Below are 22,994 nucleotides of genomic sequence, written 5' to 3' on the forward strand. Positions count from 1 at the left end.
TAGAGAACAATTACTGAAATGCTTACCACATGTTGTGTATAAAATGCTGAAAATTATACAGGTAGGGGATTATTTTTTTATATTCAAAAACTCCTTATACTTGATATCATAAACTACTGAACTTTATGTTTTGACTGTGACATCTTATTTCTAAAATAGATTAGGTAAATAATATGCAAAGCTAGAAATAAAAAGGAAATCGATAAACCCCAAGGTCCTATGGGAAGGAATCAGAACTTTCTCCACAAATGCGATGAATTAACATTTATACATGTGTAGAAAACAACTACCCAAACATTACAAAGCCAAAAGTTACTTGTCCCATGCTGCGTGTGGCCAAAAGCCATACTATTTTATTTTAACACAATAAAGACTATACCAAACATCCCTGGAGTCTGGACTAGAGTACATAAGAACTGAACTATTTTGACAAAATACAAGCTGAGCAGTCATATTCTTTTCTGCAATTTTTCACATCACTCACCCCAATATAATGCAAAGTGCCTTTAGAATAATACAGATATCTCAGCTCCAAATTGTATGGAAAGGATGTCCTAGTCGCATGACATAGAACAAAAAGTCTCCTGAACAATGCGGTCTGCAACTTCCTCAACTGAAAAATTGAATCATAGTGCATTTCTTGCAATGTTATTGTGAAAGTTATAAATAATATGGGCAAAATGTCTGATTTTGAATACCTACTGTTATTCTTAGGCTGTGATCTTTCATTAGGTAAATCTGACCAACCATACTTACATCTTTTTGGCTACATGTAACTCCGTGTCCCTCCCACCCCCCACAACATACAAAATGAAAATTTCAGTAGTAATTTTCAGATTGCATTTACACATAGAAAGCTGGCTACTTCATATTTATTTAATTGCAATCCAAGAGAAGTGTGCTCTTCATGATGAGGCAGAAACAGAGATGGGCCCTTCTGATCCTCTTTCCAAAAATGGCTCCCTGCTCAGCTATAAGGAGCATGGTTCACACAAGGCCCCCAGCTGTTAGTCCTTCAGGATCTGCATCAGCTTTCCAGTGAAGGTCACACCATTTGTGGGGTGGCCTCGGGACAATGAGTGAGCCAGACAGGGGTAGCCAAAAACATGTTCCCGTCACAGCAGCCTCCAGTCAATGCCTGAACAAAAGCATAAATACAAGGGTTTGGCCACCCAACATGGCATCCCTCCAACGGGCAAGCTGTGCTCCTGAGCTCCCACTACGCAGGCAGATGCTTGGCCAGGTGGGCATGCCAGACTGACAGTGCCCCCTGCCTGGTCCTGCTCCCTCCCATTCCCATTCACAGGCTTACTCCCCAGTAAATATCTTGCACTTTTAACTGCCTTGTCATCTGCTTCCAAAGAAACTAAACTGTGACACATAGCAAATGCATAAGAGACCCATGTTACTAGATAATAGTAACAACCACTACCACAACATATCCCAGTAGAAGAATCAGTGACAATAGAGAAGTTCTTTGTTACTTTCTCTAAAACCGAACACCTCAGATAGGGGTCTACTCTGCACCTTTTTGTCCCCCAGCTTTACAGAGATATAATGGACATGCAACATGTGGAAGTTTAAGGTGCACAACCTACTGATTTGACATACTGACATAGGGCAAAATCTCCATCCTGTGATATAATTACCACTTCTCTTTTGTGGTGAGAACATTCAGGATCTACTCTTAGCAACTTTGAAGGATATAACACAGTATTGCTGACTGTAATCACTATGCGGTGCACTCCATCTTCAGATCTTATTCATGGTATAGCTGGAAGTTTGTATGCTTTGACTGACATCTCCCTAATTTCCCCTTCCCCAGACCCTGGCATCCAAAACTCTATTATAAATTAACAGTCCATACCTTCAGTCTTACCTCTGAGTGTTAAGCCAATGCTAGCATATGTGCATATTTGTCTCTCTTTGGTCCAGTATGAATTTGCTTGCTGCAACCTAGGCTGTCTTCTCCATGTATTTACTGTGAAGATGAAGAAAAAAGCATCTACAGTGTGATTTCAAAACATGTAAGCTGTGCTTTCACTATTGATCAAGATTCTCAACCTCTTTAGACGTCCCTCTGAAGTCTTGCTTTCCAAGCTATTCATCATTTTTATTGCTTTTCTCTGGATGTTACCCAAACTTTCCACCCTGCCACTGTCTCCTGATGAAGAGTTTCAAACTCAAAGCAGGTCTCTAGTAAGCAGCTGGCTGTATTACAGGGAGATAGAGAAGTTCAACAGCCAGACCACCAAGGAAAGGGATTAACTATGAAAACCAGCCACACAAACTTTCTAGCTATGCTTATTTTTATTATTTGGTAACCACACAATTGAAATATTTTATTCATTTCTATCCCATCTCAGTCTACAGAGCATTTTGGATGGTCTTACTTAAAATGCACCAAGGGTCAGGAATATACAAGGAATGGCCCCAGCAGAAACACAAAACTTCATGTTTGCAATCAGTTCCATAATAAACTTTTAAGATTCTACTTATTTGAGAGATAAAGAGAGAGAGGGCATGAGTAAGGGGAGGGGAAAGCAGAGGGAGAGGGAGAAGCAGAAGCAGACTCCTCACTGAGCAGGGAACCCGATGCAGAACTCGATCCCAGGACCTTGAGATCATGACCTGAGCCAAAGGCAGATGCTTAACCAACTGAACCCCCCAGGCACCACCCATAATAAACATTTTTAAAATTTACAAGAACGGTGCTTATACCTACACACATACCTAAAATTGATGGTGAAGAGCACAATGAAGGGCAACATTCTGTTAGGTTCCTCTTAATCTTTTAAAATAGGAGCTAAAAGCTCTGCTTGCAGTCTGTGTTTTCTGTAAACTGGCTTTTTTGGCCTGCAGAATCTGACATGACCTGCTTTCCCAGCATATTCTCCAAAAATCCTTTTATCCACTCTAAGTTCCAGTTCGACTTAACTATACACCATTTCTCTCCAAACATTGCTGCTTTCCTTAGTCCTCTGCTGTATGCTCATTTCCTATGAGCTCAAGTGTATCCCCTCCCTATTCAAAATAGGTTAAGCCATCCAAAGCCCAGTTTGAAAATCTCCTTTGCCTAGAAGCTCTTTCTAATGCCATGGTTACACCTTCTCCCTTCTCTGAATTCCCAGAGCACTCTGTTGCACCATCCCTTTCTACACTATACTATCTGACATGTGTACATGTCCTACATCAAGTTTCTGTGGCCAGGAAAAGTGTCTTGTTTCTCTTTGTGCTTGTGACAGCTTTGTGCCAAATATCCACCCACAAAGTCACTGAATTGGCCACAAATATATGCGAGGCACTGAAGTAGGTACTGGAAACCTAATCCAATAAAACTGACTTAGTACCTATCCTTAAGGAAGGAACTTCATCTAAACAGAAGAACTACCAAACATGCAATGACCAAATTTCCACAGCAGGCAGAGGGCTCCTGTGCTGGTGTAGAAAACATGGGAAGGGCTCCTAACCTAGACTTCAGAATAAGGGAACTCTGATGAAGACTAATATGCAAGCATTCAGCCAAGATAAGAGGCTGGGTGGTGGTGATGGCCACGGGTAGAGAAATAGGTCAAGAAAACACCAGGAGAAAGACAGCTTCGAAGTATCGTGAGAGAGGTATGAGGATAGGTGGGGTAGCATCTAAACTCAGAGGTGAGGATGACAGGAAAGCAGAAGCCAGGTCATGGCAGCTCTTTTACATGTGAAGAGTCCAGACTTAGCCTAAGAACAATGGCAAGCCCCTGCAAGGTAACCATAATCTGTATTTTCAAACAATCCCTCTGGCTTTAGTGCACAGACTAGGTTGCAAGAGAGCAGGACAGGGAACTGGGAGGCCAATTAGTCTGTTTGCAGTAATTCAAGCAACTCTCAGTAAGTGCTATGATAGGAGGCTTATACCCATATCTTTAAATAACCATCATTTGCCAAATTCCAATTCCAATGTGTATGTACCAGCTCTCACCCTCTCTGTGAAGAAAATTTAAGTGAAACTGGCAGAAAATATGAAACTCCCCATATGATCAAGGGGCCTCTGACTGTCCTGTGCCAGCTTACCTTGTCCAACATCTGGATTTTTAATACACCTCTTAATACTTAAGCATTTTCACCATATTTATCATGGAGAAATTCACTGAGTTTCCAAGCACTGCTGTAATTCACAGTTCATATGCTCAATCAATCAATATTGCAAGCATTTTTATTGTTGTAACACAATTACAATACTTAGTTGATAAGCAGTGAGGACAGACAGAGAATATGAACAAGAAAACCCACTTCTGAGGTATGACGCCACATTTTCATTACATTTCTTTGACCATGCACAGAATCAGCAGGCACGTGTGCTTGCCTTTGTTTAAAGCCGAGTTGGAGATGAGAAACAGTCTAAATCCCACTATACTGGGAGTGTATCTTTTTGGTCAGGATATAGCATGGAACTCCCTGTGTAATATAAATCTGTTTCTGAATGGCAGAAAAGGGGAGATGGGGAAATATACCATGTGATATTTCCCTCATGGTCATAATATATATCTCCTCTACCATCACTACCAGGTCATTGAGAGGTTAAGTGCTCTCTTCACTGTAGATAACTCAAGGTTATAGTAAGGAACTGGGGGTTATCTTAATGGCTGCCATGACAACTAACTAATACCAAAAAAAAAAAAAAAAACAACCCATAAAAAAAGCATTTTGAAACAGGTAATCCTTTTTGATAATTGTCCTGTTATCTGATTGACTCAAACTTAAATGATTTAACTCATTCAGTTTGTCCTGAACTATGTGCCAAGAAACTGCATTACTCACGTCAATGTCCTTCTTAATGAAGCTATTATCATATAGTTCTGTTCAGCCTCAATAGATGACGTGAGTATTTGCTTGTACTTCTTTTAAAAACATCTAGACCACATTATTATGGCACTGTTCTATGAAAAATATTTAGGCATGATTTGCCTTCCTATCTGTCTACAAGCTGAAGTGGTTCAACGTCTACATTCTGTAGATCATCTTGACGACATGAGTTACCATGACCAGGGCCTCCAGTTAGGCATGTCTCCCTCTCAGGCTCTGAACTCTCATGATAGTTTATCCTCTTTTCATAGGTTTTGCTCAGCTTAGTGACAGAGGAAAAAGCTATACATAGTTATAGACAAGTTTAAATTGTAAACCCTAGCTACATGTCAGGGAAAATAACCTTGAATTCTTTGTTCCTCAGGAGAAGACTGAAGGATATGCTGTCCATCTACTCCTTTAGCTATTCAAAATCTTTACTGGATTAATCCTGATAAACAAATTATGTAATTGAATGGTGACATATTGCTTTCCTAGTTAAACTGCTTTTTTTCTGATGTGCTTTAGCAATCTCTCATCAGTATGCTGAGGGAACTATACAAAAGTGAGCCCTATAAAACTCGGGACCACATTTCCTTTAAGGATGCCATCAAATACATTGTTTCTAATGTTACAGAGTGGCCTTCTTAGGAGGACCCATAGGATATATTTCTCATAGGTCTTAGTGCTGGAAAGAGCTGTGTTTCCCCCAGGCAGTTAAGTTAATTTTCCTTTTACTGGCATAGTGAATCAGGGACCTGGTAACATTCTGGCCTATGCTGGCTGTTAGAAAATTTACAGCCAGAAAAGAGAAAGGACGCAAATAAATAAAATCATGAATGAAAGAGGAGAGATCACAACTAACACCAAAGAAATACAAACTATTATAAGAACATACTATAAGCACACTACGCCAACAAATTTGACAATCTGGAAGAAATGGATGCATTCCTAGAAACATATAAACTACCACAACTGAACCAGGAAGAAAAAGAAAGCCTGAACAGACCCATAACCAGTAAGGAGATTGAAACAGTCATTAAAAATCTCCAAACAAACAAAAGCCCAGGGCCAGACAGCTTCCCGGGGAAATTCTACCAAACATTTAAAGAAGAACTAATTCCTATTCTCCTGAAACTGTTCCAAAAAATAGAAATGGAAGGAAAACTTCCAAACTCATTTTATGAGGCCAGCATCACCTTGATCCCAAAACCAGACAAGGATCCCATCAAAAAAGAGAGTTATAGACCAATATCCTTGATGAACACAGATGCAAAAATCCTCACCAAAATACTAGCCAATAGGATTCAATAGTACATTAAAAGGATTATTCACCACGACCAAGTGGGATTTATTCCAGGGCTGCAAGGTTGGTTCAACATCCGCAAATCAGTCAATGTGATACAACACATCAATAAAAGAAAAAACAAGAACCATATGATACTCTCAATAGATGCTGAAAAAGCATTTGACAAAGTACAGCATCCCTTCCTGATCAAAGCTCTTCAAAGTGTCGGGATAGAGGGCACATACCTCAATATTCTCAAAGCCATTTATGAAAAACCCATGGCAAATATCATTCTCAATGGAGAAAAACTGAAAGCTTTTCCGCTAAGGTCAGGAACACGGCAGGGATGTCCATTATCACCACTGCTATTCAACATAGTACTAGAAGTCCTAGCCTCAGCAATCAGACAACAAAAGGAAATTAAAGGCATCCAAATCGGCAAAGAAGAAGTCAAATTATCACTCTTCGCAGATGATATAATACTATATGTGGAAAACCCAAAAGACTCCACTCCAAAACTGCTAGAACTTGTACAGGAATTCAGTAAAGTGTCAGGATATAAAATCAATGCACAGAAATCAGTTTCATTTCTCTACACCAACAAGACAGAAGAAAGAGAAATTAAGGAGTCAATCCCATTTACAATTGCACTCCAAACCATAATATACCTAGGAATAAACCTAACCAAAGAGACACAGAATCTATACTCAGAAAACTATAAAGTACTCATGAAAGAAATTGAGGAAGACACAAAGAAATGGAAAAATGTTCCATGCTCCTGGATTGGAAGAATAAATATTGTGAAAATGTCTATGCTACCTAAAGCAATCTACACATTTAATGCAATTCCTATCAAAGTAACATCCATCTTTTTCAAAGAAATGGAACAAATAATTTTAAAATTTATATGGAACCAGAAAAGACCTCGAATAGCCAAAGGGATATTGAAAAAGAAAGCCAAAGTTGGTGGGATCACAATTCCGGACTTCAAGCTCTATTACAAAGCTGTCATCATCAAGACAGCATGGTACTGGCACAAAAACTGACACATAGATCATTGGAACAGAATAGAGAGCCCAGAAATAGACCCTCAACTCTATGGTCAAGTAGTCTTTGACAAAGCAGGAAAGAATGTCCAATGGAAAAAAGACAGCCTCTTCAATAAATGGTGTTGGGAAAATTGGACAGCCACATGCATAAAAATGAAGTTGGACCATTTCCTTACACCACACACAAAAATAGACTCAAAATGGATGAAGGACCTCAATGTGAGAAAGGAATCCATCAAAATCCTTGAGGAGAACACAGGCAGCAACCTCTTCCACCTCAGCCGCAGCAACATCTTCCTGAACATTGCCAAAGGCAAGGGAAGCAAGGGCAAAAAAGAACTATTGGGATTTCATCAAGATCAAAAGCTTTTGCACAGCAAAGGAAACAGTTAACAAAACCAAAAGACAACTGACAGAATGGGAGAAGATATTTGCAAATGACATATCAGATAAAGGGTTAGTGTTCAAAATCTATAAAGAACTTAGCAAACTCAACACCCAAATAACAAGTAATCCAATCAAGAAATGGGCAGAGGATATGAACAGACATTTCTGCAAAGAAAACATCCAGATAGCCAACAGACACATGAAAAAGTGCTCCACATCACTCGGCATCAGGGAAATACAAATCAAAACCACAATGAGATATCACCTCACTCCAGTCAGAATGGCTAAAATCAACAAGTCAGGAAATGACAGATGCTGGCAAGGATGCGGAGAAAAGGGAACCCTCCTACACTGTTGGTGGGAATGCAAGCTGGTGCAACCGCTCTGGAAAACAGCATGGAGGTTCCTCAAAATGTTGAAAATAGAACTGCCCTATGACCCAGCAATTGCACTACTGGGTATTTACCCTAAAGATACAAACGCAGTGATCCGAAGGGGCACGTGCACCCGAATGTTTATAACAGCAATGTCCACAATAGCCAAACTATGGAAAGAACCTAGATGTCCATGAACAGATGAATGGATCAAGAAGATGTGGTATATATACACAATGGAATACTATGCAGCCATCAAAAGAAACGAAAACTTGCCTTTTGCGACAACGTGGATGGAACTAGAGCGTATCATGCTTAGCGAAATAAGTCAAGCGGGGAAAGACAACTATCATATGATCTCCTTGATATGAGCAAGTGGAAATGTAATATGGGGGGTTTGGTGGGTAGGAAAAGAATAAATGGAACAAGATGGGATCGGGAGGGAGACAAACCATAAGAGACAAAACTGAGGGTTGCTGGGGGGAGGGGGTTTGGGAGAAGGTGGGTGGGGTTATGGACATTGGGGAGGGCATGTGCTTTGGTGAGTGCTGCGAAGTGTGTAAACCTGGGGATTCACAGACCTGTACCCCTGGGGATAAAAATATATGTTAATAATAAATAAAAAATTTTTAAAAAAGAAGAAAATTTAAAAAAGAGAAAAAAATGAAAATTTACAGCCAAATTGGTAGTTCACAGATTCACATTAAATTTCTCTGTGCATTTTTTTTTCTTATTACAAAAGAAAAACATAAATATTGAAGAAAAGTTGAAAACTCTGATTTAAAAAAAGAACGTATAAATTATTTGTACTCTCACTGCTCCACAATGATCATTATTAATGCTTTGTTACATTTCTTCAAGTTTCACTTCCATGCAAACATCCTTTATTCTTTTTTTAACAAAAATGGAATCATTCCACATACAATTTTGTAACTTCTCTTTTCACTTAGCATATTATGAAGAACATTTACATATCATTAAATGTTCTTATACAACATTTGCAATGGTCATATTGAGGATAAACATTCCATAGTAGTACCAGCACCTATGCAACCACTCCTTTGTAATTGAATATTTATGCTCTTTCCGTGTTAATGTTATAAATATGCTCTGAAGGAATTCTTCATAACAGTATCTTTACAATAATCTTTTATTATTTGCTTATGGATGAATTTCTAAAAGTAAACATGACTGGGTAAAAATTATGCAATATTATAAGATTATTACTAGGAATTAAGAACTTGCTCTTCAGAAAGATTGCCAGTTTTTGATCCGACCAAGTGTCTTATTAAATGACCTCCTGTCAGCTACAGATACTTGTCTGTATTGTCTGACAGTTCAACACATGCGTGCACATACCACGTACACCACACATTTGCAGAAACACAGATTATCTGTGTCTGTTGCTGGGCTCATCTGAACGGATACCGTGGCTTCTGGGATTCTCGCCCACCTCCTACCACTCCCTCTGTGCTCCCCGCTTCTCTGACAGTCACCAGCTTAGCTCCTGGAGCGCTCCCGCCTCAAGCCAGGTAGTTCTGAGGCCGGCAGGCATTTCCCACCCCCCACCCCGCCCCGCCCCCATCAGGCCACCTTGGCTGCCCACAGGCGACTCAGGAGCGGCCACCTGGCTACAAGAGGTTCCGCCGCGAAACACCCGGTGGGCACACAGCGCCCTTCTCTCCCCACTCCCATTCCCCTACCCATCTTCGTCCCCCACCCCCACACAGAAGGGACAAAACGTTCACCGATCAGAGACCCCTCTGAAGAGGTAAAGTTAAACCAGAGTCACAGAGTGCGCTGGTGGTGCGCTGTTGGGTGCTTGAGGCATGCCACGCATCAGCCGGCCCCCCCTCCCCCGGCCCCCCGTGCTGCTGGAAACCTGCCCCAAGAACCGCATGGTCCCATGACACTCTTACCCGAAGTGTGCCACAGACTCCACTCTATTCTTTGTGTGTCAGTTTCAAAATTGGCCGTCTAATTCTCAAACACTGTTGGGACATAATTCTGGACAAACAAAATGGACAGAGAAAGGAAAGAGGGCAAGGAGGTTATCTAAAATCCACGTCACCGCACAACACCCTCTGAAAATCGCTTCCTCACTCCCCAATTAAAAAAAAAAAAAAAACCCTCACACACACTAGACACACCCTGGCTTTCTGAAACCCCAGACTCAGTTTTTAACTTTTATAGAGTCCAGTTTATACATTTTTTTAAATTTTTAAATTAGTGTTTTTATTTTCATTGGGTAAATACCCAGTAGCAGAATCACTGGATTATATGGTAACTCTATTTTTAATATCTTGATGAACTCCCATACTGCTTTCTACAGTGGCTGTACCAATTAACATTTTCCACAAGTGTTTAATGGTTCCTTTTGATCCACATATTTACACGTTTCTACTATGGATTGTACTTTTGTTGACCTAAAGAATTTTTGCCTTACCCAAGATCACAAAAATCTATGTTTTCTTCTAGAAATTCTATAGCTAAAATGTATCACATTTAGGTCCTTGATTCGTTTTGAGGTTAATTTCAGATTTGTCCTCTGGACTGGTGCTCCTGAGGATTTACCATAGATACTGCAGTGCCAGAAAGGTCCGTGTTCCTGCTTCCCTGGCAACTTTCGGCACACCTTGCACACCAGCGCACACCAAAGGCTGTTTCTCCGTGTTTCTGTCCCTTTCCTGGTGTGGTATACTGCCTTTGCTTATTAGCTGGCTTGAGGTATGATTCAGAGAGAGCTTTTTAAAAATTAAAACCAAGGTGGAATCCATTTTATAATGTTAAACTTAGATTAGAATGATCTTTTTGAACTAGTGGCCTTAAAAAGATATCTAAAAAACTTGTTACTTTGTCAAGAGAAATTGTCAAGCATTGCAGTTCTCACAATTGAAAATGAAATAAGTAAGGAAGATTTAAAAAATGTTGTTGAATTTGTTCCATTAAAGCCAGGAAAGTAAAATTATAATGCATTCTGTGTTATAAACATAATATTTAATCACACGGTGAGTTGTAATACTTTCTGATGGCTCGATATTGAGATTTTTCTTCAATATTTTTCAACACTTAAATGTTCTAGAAAAAAAAAGTTAACTATTCCGAATCCAGAAAAACATATCTAGAGTGGTACACATTTTTCTTTCTACCTTAGGCTCCAATAACCAGTACCTGCTGAACACTGGCACTTATTTAAAACTTTAATAATGTTCATCATGGATTTATTTTGCATTAATTTTGGCTTTTAGAAGCTATTGTATTAAAATGTTACTTATTTTTAATTACTGAGTTTTTTGTGCCTCCTTAAATCTTGTGCAGCCCCCTCACTCTTCTTTTCCTTGACCCAGCCCCCCTCAAAATATATTCAAAGAATATTTATAGAATACAATAAAAGCCCACAGAAGTTTGAAGTTCATAGAATCAATCCAACTATTGATTGTAGTTTGTAGAATCTAGTCCAACTAGATTTCATTTGCTCATTTATTCATTTTCTCTTCACATGAATCAATACATGCAGTGGCAGCCAGTAGGGTTGAAGAGGCACCTGAAAGAGGTAGGGGTGGGTATAACCATAGTGTGGGTGGGGCATTTACAAGTCCAGGCAGGGGTGATACATAAAGAGAAACTTTTTGAAGTTAAAATGAAAAAGGAAAGGAAAAAGGAAAAGGAAAAGAAAAAGGATTTCATAGTGGTTGTTAGAGTAGCAGTATCTTGGTGAACTTAGGGCCTTAAGAAATATTTAAAGTGGCCATGCAAAGTTCTCAGGTATTGATCAGTGATTTTCATGTTGAAACACTATGCTATGTGCTCTACTACACAAATTTTCTTTTTAGTGTTGTTCTTATTTAAAAAGAGTGCCTCAGTGGGCACCTGTGTAGCTCAGTCAGTTAAGTGCCCAACTCTTGATCTAAGCTCAGGTCTTCTTCTCAGGGTTGTGAAATGGGGCCCTGACTTGGGCTCTGTGCTCAGAATGGGGCCTCCTAAAAATCAAAGAAACGCAAAAAAAGAATTAAAAAAAATTAAAGTAAGTGTGTCTTAGAAAATAGCTGCTGTCATATCTTGTGGGGAAAATGTACTTTTCATGTACCAGACACTATTCACTTGTATACATGAATTCATTTAAACTTCCTTAACAATCCACTAGGGTAGGCATTGTTAGTATCTCATTTTACAGATGAGAAGGCTCTGGCATGGTGAGATTAAGGAACTGACTCAGGTTATACGGTAAGTCCAGAACCTAGATTTGGACCCTAGCAGTCTGACTTCTGACTCTGCCTTGTAATTGCCAAGCTGTGCTACTTTACACATACAGGAGTATCTGAATGCAACAAGATGGGATAGATCAAATATGTGTGTATTCATTTTCCATTGATGCTCTAACAAATTATCAGGTTAATTTTAAAGAGAAAAGTCACGGACTATGGGTAGATATGGATCAGACATTCTGTATGTCTGTTTGTTAAGTCTATCCTTTCTGGGAGTATTCTCTGTGTGTGTGTGTAGAAATGAGTGGATATAGGCAACTGTGGGTAAGCCAAATGTTCAAAGTAAAAGTGTGGACCTATTCTAAGAAGAGGAAGGGCTAATACGCCCCAGTGGTCATGCACGATGATGACCAGGAGAAGGTGTTTCCAAGAATGTGTTGCAATGATGATGGATTTGCAAGATGTCCGGGAAGAGAGCTGTGTGTGCAGACACACACTCTCTTGAGGAGTGGAGAGTTTTTTGACCTGCCAACCACCTGAGGTCCTCATGGGCACACTGGAGCCAATATTAAACTGAGGCACACCAGACTCTGCCCAGGAATGGATGAACATGGAGATGAGACAAGGACACAGATTAAGGAGAGGTATGGGATAAAATAGCCCCATAAGCACAGGCACTTGAACCATAGCTATGAGAGAGCTTTAGCCCAGTGAGGGCTCGCTCTAGACCAAAAGTTAATTGATACGCTTTGGTGAGAGGAGAAGGAGAGGGAGGAGGGCACTTGAACTTCCCTTACTCAATCAAAAGCCACTAGTTCTTTAGTGTTATCAGGTAGTCTTAACAATGGTGAGTTTCCACTAAGCCCCAGTATTCTAAATGGCACAGCAGTTACAAAATTGTATGCATTTGACTAACATGCATGCATGTATCTACATCAGGATGACCTATAAGAATTTGCTGTTTTTTGGTGGAACATCTCTTTGAAATACAGTGGTGGAACATCTCTTTGAAATACAGTGGTGGGGGGAAATATGGTTTGATGTCCAAATTTTAATTATTGCCTCAAACTTGTCATCAGGAGATCTAAGTAGTTTGTTTGTTTTTCCCCAGAAAAATTTGGAAGGGAGGGTCCTCTTGACTAACATCCGGTCCACTTTTCTTTTTAAAGATTGCTTCCTTCTTTCAGGTTAAGATCCCATTGAGAGCCTACATCTGATATTTAGCTGGGCTTTGCCAAGCCATCTCCATACTGAGACCTGATCACATTTATGGAATGATAGGTACTATGTTTCCATCCTCATGAGAGAGACTGTACTCATTGAAGTGGGCTGTAGCACAGAGTTTTTGCAGTTTACTGGTGTACTTCTGAGTAACCTTTGATTCCGTCTCCTTGATGGTGACCAAAGATGCTGCTAGAGGACTGAAACTTTAAATGTAATTGTCAGCACAGGGAAAGAAACATGTTTTGAGTATTTGCAGAATGTTTATGTCAAAATGTTTTGGGAGCAGTAGTTTCATTTTTAACTTCAGAGATTAGATCATTTATTTTATGCATGAGGAGATATTTACACTTAAGCTGCTGTGGGCATTTATGTTACTTTAATAGCAATCATTTTGACTCTTTTAAGAGTTTTAAAGAGGTTCATACTTAAAGTACTTTTATCTTAAAGATATCTGTCTTTCCCATGACATTGTTTTGTTTCTGAAGGTCAGTTTTATTTTTCAAAAATTATATCTTTTTCATAAGTACATATTTTCATTTGTTATTTTGTTTTTTAGAATGTATTATTTCTTTCAGGAGTACAAGGTCTGTGATTCATCAGTCTTAAATAATTCACAGCACTCACCAGGCACATACCCTTTCCAATGTCCATCACTCAGTCACCCCGTCCCTCCCATTGCCCTCCCTCCCAGCAACCCTCAGTTTGTTTCCTAAGATTAAGAGTCCCTTATGGTTTGTCTCCCTCTCTGGTTTAAAATTGTTTCCTTTTTCCCTCCTTCCCCTATGATCCTCTGTCTTGTTTCTCAAATTGCTCATATAAGTGAGATGATGATTTTCTTTTTCTGATTGACATATTTTGTGTAGCATAACACCCTCAAGTTCCAACTACATTGCTGCAATGATTTTTTTTTGGGGGGGGGCAGTTGATAGCTGCACAGTATTCAATTAGCATATATACCACATCATTATCCATTCATCTGTTGATGCTCATCTAGGCTCCATTGATACTTTGACTACTGTGGACATTTCTGTTATGATCATTCAGTTCACATGCCCCTTGGGATCACTACATTTGTATATTTGAGGTAAAAACCAGTAGTGCATTGCTGGTTCACTATTTTCAACTGTTTGAGGAAATTCCACATTATTCTTCAGAGTGCTGTACCAGTTTACATTCCAGGCAACAGAGCCAGATGGTTCCCCTGGCTCCTCAATTTCACCAGCATCTCTCAATTCCTGACTTCCACCCTCCCCTCTGCTCTCCTCCCAGTTCCTCTCCAGCCACACTGGATGCCTTTTTCATCCCCTCTGGCTAAACCAGCTTCTAGTACTGAGGCTCTGCAGCAGAGGTCCCTTCTTCCTGACACAATGCACCCAGATTGTGGAGGAATAGCTCTTTTTTTTTTTCATTCTGTCCTCAGCACTGTCACCCTCAGTGAGGCCTTTCAGGCCTTCCTATCCAATGACTTTGCAGCCTTCCTTTGGAGCACATTTTGTTTGCCACATGAAACACTTGCCCTTTTATTTTGCATGGCATTGTTTCCTGTGCTGATCCATCTCTAGACTGTGGGCTCTTAAAGGGGAGGAGCCGTAGGTATCTCCAGTGCCATGCATGGGACCACCAAGGTACCTGGCCACAGGGGAGTACTTTAGGGTAGAGTTAGTGAATGAATAATTGAGATGGTCTTGGAGCCCACCTTCCCTATTAAGCACCTAGACTGTGGGGAGAAGTGCTACTCCAAGTTTCAAGCTGTTTCTGAACAGGGGGATATTCGCAATGGTCTCAGCCTGACTCTTCCTGCTCCAGTTCCGCCAGCAGTACTGCATAGGTACTGAGGACGGGGTGTGCCCTGCATCCTGTTCTCCAGCTGTCCTGGGACAGCCCAAGGCCAGCAGAAAGTCCAGGAAAGACAGGCTGTTTTCCTTTGTTTGTTTTGTTTTGTTTTGGCAAGAGGATCCTCAAGTGACTGGCTTTCCAGAGTCACAGGAGCAAAGGAGTACAATCTCCAGGCTCCAAGGGCAGAGGAACAGACATCAGAAACCTCCCTTTCCTCCTTTTCTGTGCACTCTCTCAGTGTGCTCTTTACAGCACCCTCACTTCAGCCAGAAGAGTGCTTCTGCAACGACCCCTATATGTGCCTGGGACAACCCTCAAGGTCTCATCGAGACTAGTCTTGTCACTGGGTTCCAAACACAGTGTTTGGAGTGCTCTTGCATTTTCCCAGAGGACATAAGCACATGAGGAACAGGCAGGATAAAAGGTCCTCAACATGACTAACCATCAGGAAAATGCAAACAAGAGCATAATGAGCTATCCCATCACATCAACTGGAAAAGCTATCCTAAGAAAGGCAAGAGGTAACAAAGGCCGGATATGGAGAAAAGGGAACCCTTAGACACCACTGGTGGGAATGCACATTGGGAAAGTCACTATGCAAAACAGTAGGGAGATTCCTGGAAAAAGATAAAAATAGATCTACCATAGGATCTCACAGTTCCATGTCTGGGAACATACCCATAGAAAACCAAGGAATATGAAAACAAAGAACTCCAGGAACCCACCTCCATGTTCAAGAAGCATTATTTTCAAGATCCAAGACACCAAAAACATCAGTGCCCTTTAGTGATGACTGGATAAAGAAGTGTTTACCTATATATTGGGCTAGGAATCAGCCTTAAGGAAAGGAAATCCTGCTATGTGTGACAATAGTAATTTACTACTCAAGCATTATGCCAAGTGAGATGAGTGAAGCAGAGGAAAGTAAATACTATCTATATGCAGGTATAGAGATAGAGATAGATATTACATAGATAGATACTAGATACATGAATAGATAGGTATTTTCCCCTTCTATTCAGAATCAGAAACAAAGAAAAGGAGAAAAACTAACTAGAAAAAGACATCAGCTTAAAGGAACCAAAAGCAGAGGTTGGAGGATGGAGCCAGGATTGAGTGAATGGTGAAAAGGTACAAACTTCCAGTTTTAAGATAAATAAGTAATATTTATAACATGATGACTACTCTTCATAATGCTCTATGGTGTATTTCAGAGGTGTTAAGAGTTCTCTAGAGTTCTTAACTCTCTTAATTCGAGAGTTCTCATCACACAAAGAACCTTCCCTTTCTTTTTTCTTTCTTTTCTTTTTGTACCTCTGAGAGATGATGACAGTGAACTAAACTTATTCTGGCAATCATTTTAGGTCCTGTGAAAGTGAAATCATTATGTTGTATACCCGAAATGTACACAGTTCTCTATATCAATTATATCAATAAAACTGGGGCCAGAAATATTTTACTATTCATAATGGACCTCAGGAAAGTTGACTTGGTAAACGAGTGACACGTAAACAAAACTGAAAACAGCAGAACCTTAAGTCAGTAGATTATGATAGGCATAAAACCATCCAAGCCACCTGCATGAATAATGGATTCTAAGTTGAAAAAACAGTAAATTAAAACTCAAGGAGATGAAGTAGAATGTTCAATTTGGGTTGAGTTTCAAAACATTTTCAAGGAAAATGTATCTTAATAAATTAACTCTGAAAATTACCTTCTCAAATAACATTTTCCTGTTTGGGACAATTCTGATTTTAAACCTTGAAGTAGGCACAGAAGGACAACATTTTGTTTGCTCCAAGTTATCTCAAGGAAAATGGCTGGAGTAAAATGCCCGAGATAGAGCCTACCTGGAAGGATATAAATGGCAGATGAAATGGTCCTGTGTTCATTTCTCCATCTTTGCAGCCTTTCAGTGTAATTTATTTTTAGGTCAGGCAGTCCATGAAGTTCTAAATGTTTTAAATACATTATTATCTTTGTAAACCCCCCTGTAACCCATCTTCCCATTTCACTACATCTTGTAAAACTAAAACTCTAGCATGAGTGAGAATCTTCCCATGAGCACCTCCTTCCAGCCCTTGGCAAACACCATTCTCCTTTCTGTCCTTAGGGATCTACTTTAGGTAGGTCCTAAGAGTGGAGTCAAATTTTGTATTTTTATGAATACTCATTTCATTTATCATATATCCTCAATGTTTGTCCATGTTGTTGTACATGTCAATGTTTTTTTCTTCTTTACAGAAGGAATACTATCCCAACATGTGTATATGCAACATCTGTTCTTTCCTGGACAGACACTTGGATTGCGTTTGTGGGTTAGCTTTTATGAATAATACTGCCATGAAAAGGTGTGTTCAGGTATGTCTTCAAGACCATGTTGCCCATTTGGATGTCTACCCCAGAAGTGGAATTACTAGAATAATTCTAATAATTGATTTTTTTTGAAGAACTGCCATACTGGTTTCACAGTGATGCCGTTAAACATTCCTATCACACACAATGAACAACATTCCATTGTCTCTCTTCTTTGCCAATATTTGATATTTTCTTTTCTTCTAAGTCTTTTTTTTTTTCTTTTTCTGGGGCAAGTCTTCCTCAGGGATATGAAGTGATACCTCATTCCTTCTTATAATCTGTATTTCTTGAAAAATTAGTGAATGGAAGTATCTTTTCAAATTTCTTTCCATGTGCATAGCTTTGAGGTTACATCTCTTCCCCATGTGTACATTCACACATCACATTTAGTTTGTCTTTTGTTGTTGAGTTTCTGGGATCTCTAGATATTGCAGATATTAAGCCCCTGCCAGATACATTGTTTACAAATACATTCTCCCATCTTGAAGACTATGCTTTCCCTTGAATGTCTTTAAAGTCACAAAGATTTTAAGTATTCTGAATGTCCAGTGTGTGAATTTATTTTTCCTTTCCATCCTGTGCTTTGCAGGTTCTATCCATTAAATCACTGTCAAATCCTGTTTTGTGAAGCTGATGAAGATGATTATTGCTGAGCTCCAACTTCAGAGATGAAAGAGGTTTATGGGCCTATACTGGGATTCTAACTAATGCAATGGCATGGTGATAGGAATAGGTATGGTGGGCCAGCAGGAGACGTGTACTCAAAATGATACCCTGCCCATTTTGGGTACCACCTATGTGGATGATGGGAGCAGTGAGATATATGACTGGACATGTCCCCAAGCTCAGCTCTTCTTCCAAGTGAGCCTTCTTTTGTACTCTGCTCCACTAATGTTTAAAGAGTATCTTAATCAAATGAGGGACATAGTCTTCCACGACAAAGGGTGATGAAAGTGGTGTGCTGACACCTGTCTCCAAAGAACTTCTAATCCCTCTATCATGGTGAGCCACTGTCTGGAGTCAATTGCCAAGAAGGTTAGAATGACTCAAGGACACTGGGATCAAATCCAAAGTGGGACCAGTCTAAAATTGCCATGCTGAGCTGAATTCACATAGGAACTTTGTATACTTCTTGTGTTTTTCCAGTTCATGGTCACTTAGTTCTGCAGGTTCTCCTATGGGAGAGAGGGGAGAGCCCTGTTTGCTGGTGAGCTGGAGAGCTATTGTACCTCCATGAGTGAGATGGAGACCCTGACTATAGTTATCCCACAAGTGAACAAAAGGGATTGATGTCATGAATGATAAAAGCATCAGCTGCCAGTGTCCATGCCACCTGCCTGGAAAACGTGTAGTGAGGCCCTTATAGATAATGGAGGGTGCACACTCCTGTGTAGTAACTCCTGTGGCAAGTACGGATGTTACCTGCTTGAGGTGACTCAGCTTGGGCGGGGGCGGGGGAGTGTTTGCCACCCTATCAAGAGTGTTGCAAATTGACTAGAAAGGCAAAAAGACAGGAACTGGTGAAAGTATGTTTGAAAATCTCTTTAGAGCTGAAATAAAAATAGCACTGTGCCCTGAGAATTGCATCATGTACAGGCTATCTCATTTCATTGCTTGAGGGAAGAAAAGAAATCATCTTGTGTTTTCCACATTGAAAAAAGTCTGCGAATGGATGGTAGGTCTCTAGGCAGTAATTCTCTTCTGCCGCCTAGAGCAGTATGATGTTCCATGAGGACTTGGTATTGCTGGGCCGAGAAAGAAGAACGGATGCAGACAGAGCCTGAGTGGCAAAGTTGCAGGGCCAGGTGAGGGCTGAGCAGTGGGGCGGGGGACCGGTCCTGGGTCTTGGCACACACGCCCACCCTCCTGCCTGCAAATTCATCCAGTCCCAATCTGTTCTCAGAGGCAAGTAGAATTAGTCCCTCTTCCAGGAAGTCCTTCTTGATGCCTTTCCTGGATCCCTACTGACTAACTAGATGGGTCTTCCACTCCTTTCTTAGCAACCTATCCCAGGAAATGTGAGAAGGAGGAGAGGGGTTGGAACCAAGGAATATTCTTCCCAGGGACATCTCTGATACCCACTGCCTCCCCTTCCCTATAGGAAGTTCCACATATGCTCACCTTATTCTTTTGTGCTGGCTGATTTCATTCCCCTGAAAAGTAGACAACCAATGTGCCCCAGAAAGAGCCCCTGGTCAGTCCTAGCACCCTACACCCACCCTTCCTTAGGCTTTGCATAGGCGAGGACACAGGAGGGACACTCAGACACAGACAATGGGACTGGGGTCAAGGTCAGGCCCTGGGGTCAAGAGAAAGGTAGACATGGGGCAGATGGATTGGCTCCAGGTTGGCACCCTGCCTCACAACAATCTCTAATGACAGACGTTTTTAAAGATAGAAAAGCAGTTTCTTAGGATCATGAAAGAAACTCAGCTGGGCCTCCCATAGCATATCTTGGCCACCTTGATCCAGTATTCCACCACCATGGCCCTGTCCCAGGCTGCCATGCTTGGGTTGCCAAGACACATGGTAATGACACAGCTGGCCACAGCACTGAACTGGGTGATGAGGGCCCATCCTCTGGGTGCCAGAGCTCATGCCCATACTTATTCCTCTTGGACCAAAAGGAGCCAAGGTATTGATGGGACAGCACCCTCTTGAGCAGCAACTAGAGAACAGAGGGAGGATATTTACCCAAACACTGTTCACACGTGCAAGATTCATGTCCTAGGTAGAGGTCACAAGTCAGAGCTGGAGAGCAGGAAGCTGTGAATGTGGCCTGAGACTGGTTGGAGATCCATTCTTTTTCACTGAGGGAACCCAATACAGGATAACCCAGGGACAAATAGAGGCAAGTGAAGGATCATCCCAGCATATCACCCCAGCTCCAGGGGACAGTTCCAGGTGGTACTCCCAAGGGGGCATCTTCTCCTCCAAATGTTCTTCCCTGTGGTCCCTCTCTCCTTTCAGATGCCCATTCTCACATGATTGCTGAAACCATCGGTTTGTCTGTCTACCCTGTCCTTAAGGACACATCAGATGCCTAATCCAGGCTGAGGGTGTTCAGGCTCCAAGGCAGATGGGTGAGCCACTCATGGACTTGGCTGCACACAGGGAGTTGCCGTCCTCCACCCGAGGGACCAGAACCTGCCCCTTTATGTTCTATCACTTCTGGCGCATTTCATACATGTGGCAACTCTGCCTCAGTCCTTATCAGTGCACTTTACAGTGGCTAACTGAACATAAAAACAAAAACAACAAAACTCTCTTCAGTTTCATGAACTCACAATACATACAGACACACACACACACACACACACACACACACACACACACTAACCTGCTGATAGACTTTGTTCACAAAGTTGACATAAGTCAACTTATGAGCACACAGTGCTGTGCTCTTCTTCAATGCTACAAAGGCTGGGGTTGCTGAGTCTTTGGTCGCAGAAGGTGGTGGAATGGTTTTCGTCCTGTACTGAGGGACCACTGCCATCCAGTTCCCATACCCTCTCTTTGTATGTGCCACCACCAACAGTCTGGAAAAAAGGCATACCACTTCTTAGTGGGCCTCTTTGGCACTCAAGAATACCTGGTGAAATGGACGACTTGATTTATTTTTAAAAACTCTGGTTCCCATCCACTTGAAGGCAAGCTAGACACCAGCGCTGCTCAAAGCACAAGGGGCTCCAGGACCTGTACTTACCAATTCCCCAATTCACCTTCTCCAACTCAGTTATTTTAACAGGACAGCACTATATTATTGCACGGATGGAGGCTCAACCAAGGTTTTCTCAACCAAAACCTTTAACTTATACCTACAAAATCATAGAATAGATTGTGTCAACGAATTTATACTATGATCACCTTTGGTTTCTAAATTCAGCACTCACTCTGTGGTCACAGAGATCTGAAAGTTCAGTGGTTTTTTGCAGCCACAATATTGGAAAGCATTATTTGGTTCATGGACTAAGTGACATCTGACGGAGGAGTGTCAAAATCATTAGAGGGTATTTCATGAGAAGAATCTTGATCTGAGCTTTATATTCAGAATCTCAGATTGAACTTAACTGAAATATTTATAAAATTTTAAATATTTAGAAGGCTTTTAGAGCACAAAGAAATAAAATAATTCATGCTCATGTATACTGTAGATTTTTGCACTTATCTTCCCAAAGAATTAGTTTCTTCCAAATATAATACATGTATAATTTTGCTTCAGTTTTGTAAATTCCACTATTTTTCAAGTGTCAAAAATGTCAACTCAAATACCACTAAAATTCTACCCACTGTGCATATTTTTAAAACAAATGATAAGAGTAATACAAAGTAGTAGTTTTGGGAACTACCAAGGATCGTTTGAAAGCAAATATCCAATTACCAATCTCTAAGGAAAATTAATGGAAGATTCTAACATTTTCCTCTTCATGCCTTAGCTATTAAGTTTGTGTGGCTTATCAAAGGTAGTGTCATACTGTAAGATGAGCTGTCCTATAGAAATTATTTTATCCTATTTATGCATCAACCATTTTCCACAGAAAATATAATTTTACTCATTTTTAGTGATATACAAGTGTATATATAATAACTGATATGGAGATGTACATGTGCACCTACATATATATTCTTTAATCTATAAAGTATGGAGGTTGGATTAAGTCTAAAGTCTCTCGTACAGCTTGATAACCTGTGACTCTTTGATCAATAACTTCCATTTTCCCACAGGTCAGAGAAACGGGAGAAAATGCACATATGAACATATGTAGCACGTTAAAAAATGATCACAAATCCTATGACTCCCCATTCCCTTTGATTCACATGGGCTATGTGACTGTGTTAAACAGTGAAAGAAACGTGTCAGTTTCAGGCCCAAGTCCAAAAGGAACCCCTCTCTTGGAACATTTGCTATTGGAGCTCTGAGTGGACAGGAAAGAAGTCCAACAACCTTGTTACAAAGACTGCACGGAAGTGGAGGGCCATCTGAGCCTCATCTCCCAACTGTACCCATCAAAGTGACAGGCATGTGCATAAAGTCATCCTGAATCCTCTAGACCAAGCAGCCACCTGCTGAAGGCCACCACCCACTGACCTCAGTTAATGCCGTATTAAGCATAAAAATTGCCCCATGAGATCCTGCCCTAATTTCTGACCCCCAAAACATATGTAATATGACAAAAGGGTTGTTTTAAGCCCCCAAATTTTGAAGTCATTACATAACTAATTGGGTAACATGGCAAATACGTATCCAAAATAATGTAAATCAAGGAATATGTTTAAAGGCACCAGGTTATCTTAAAAAGTTCTCTGAACACACAGAAAAACAGAAAGAGACCCATAACTACAGAGAACAAATTGATCGTTTCCAAAGAGGAGGCAGCGGGTGGACAGGCAAAATGCGTGAAATACAGTGGGAGATAACAGGCTTCCAGTTACAAAATTAATAAGT

At 40.6% G+C, this 22,994-nt stretch overlaps 1 long non-coding RNA gene across 1 annotated transcript in view; it reads right to left on the reverse strand.

The window, feature by feature from the left end:
• The window catches only part of LOC116567242, a 36,652-nt gene extending 19,473 nt beyond the window's left edge, over positions 1-17,179 (reverse strand). The window contains exons 1-3 of the long non-coding RNA XR_004276166.1: positions 16,905-17,179; positions 9,845-9,932; positions 1,880-1,981 (exon numbers count right to left, since the gene is read on the reverse strand). This is a non-coding gene — a long non-coding RNA (uncharacterized LOC116567242). The remainder of the gene's footprint in view (positions 1-1,879; positions 1,982-9,844; positions 9,933-16,904) is intronic.
• Between the last annotated feature and the right edge of the window lie 5,815 nt (positions 17,180-22,994).

The sequence above is a fragment of the Mustela erminea genome, chromosome 10 (assembly GCF_009829155.1).
Source record: "Mustela erminea isolate mMusErm1 chromosome 10, mMusErm1.Pri, whole genome shotgun sequence".
NCBI lineage: Eukaryota > Metazoa > Chordata > Mammalia > Carnivora > Mustelidae > Mustela > Mustela erminea.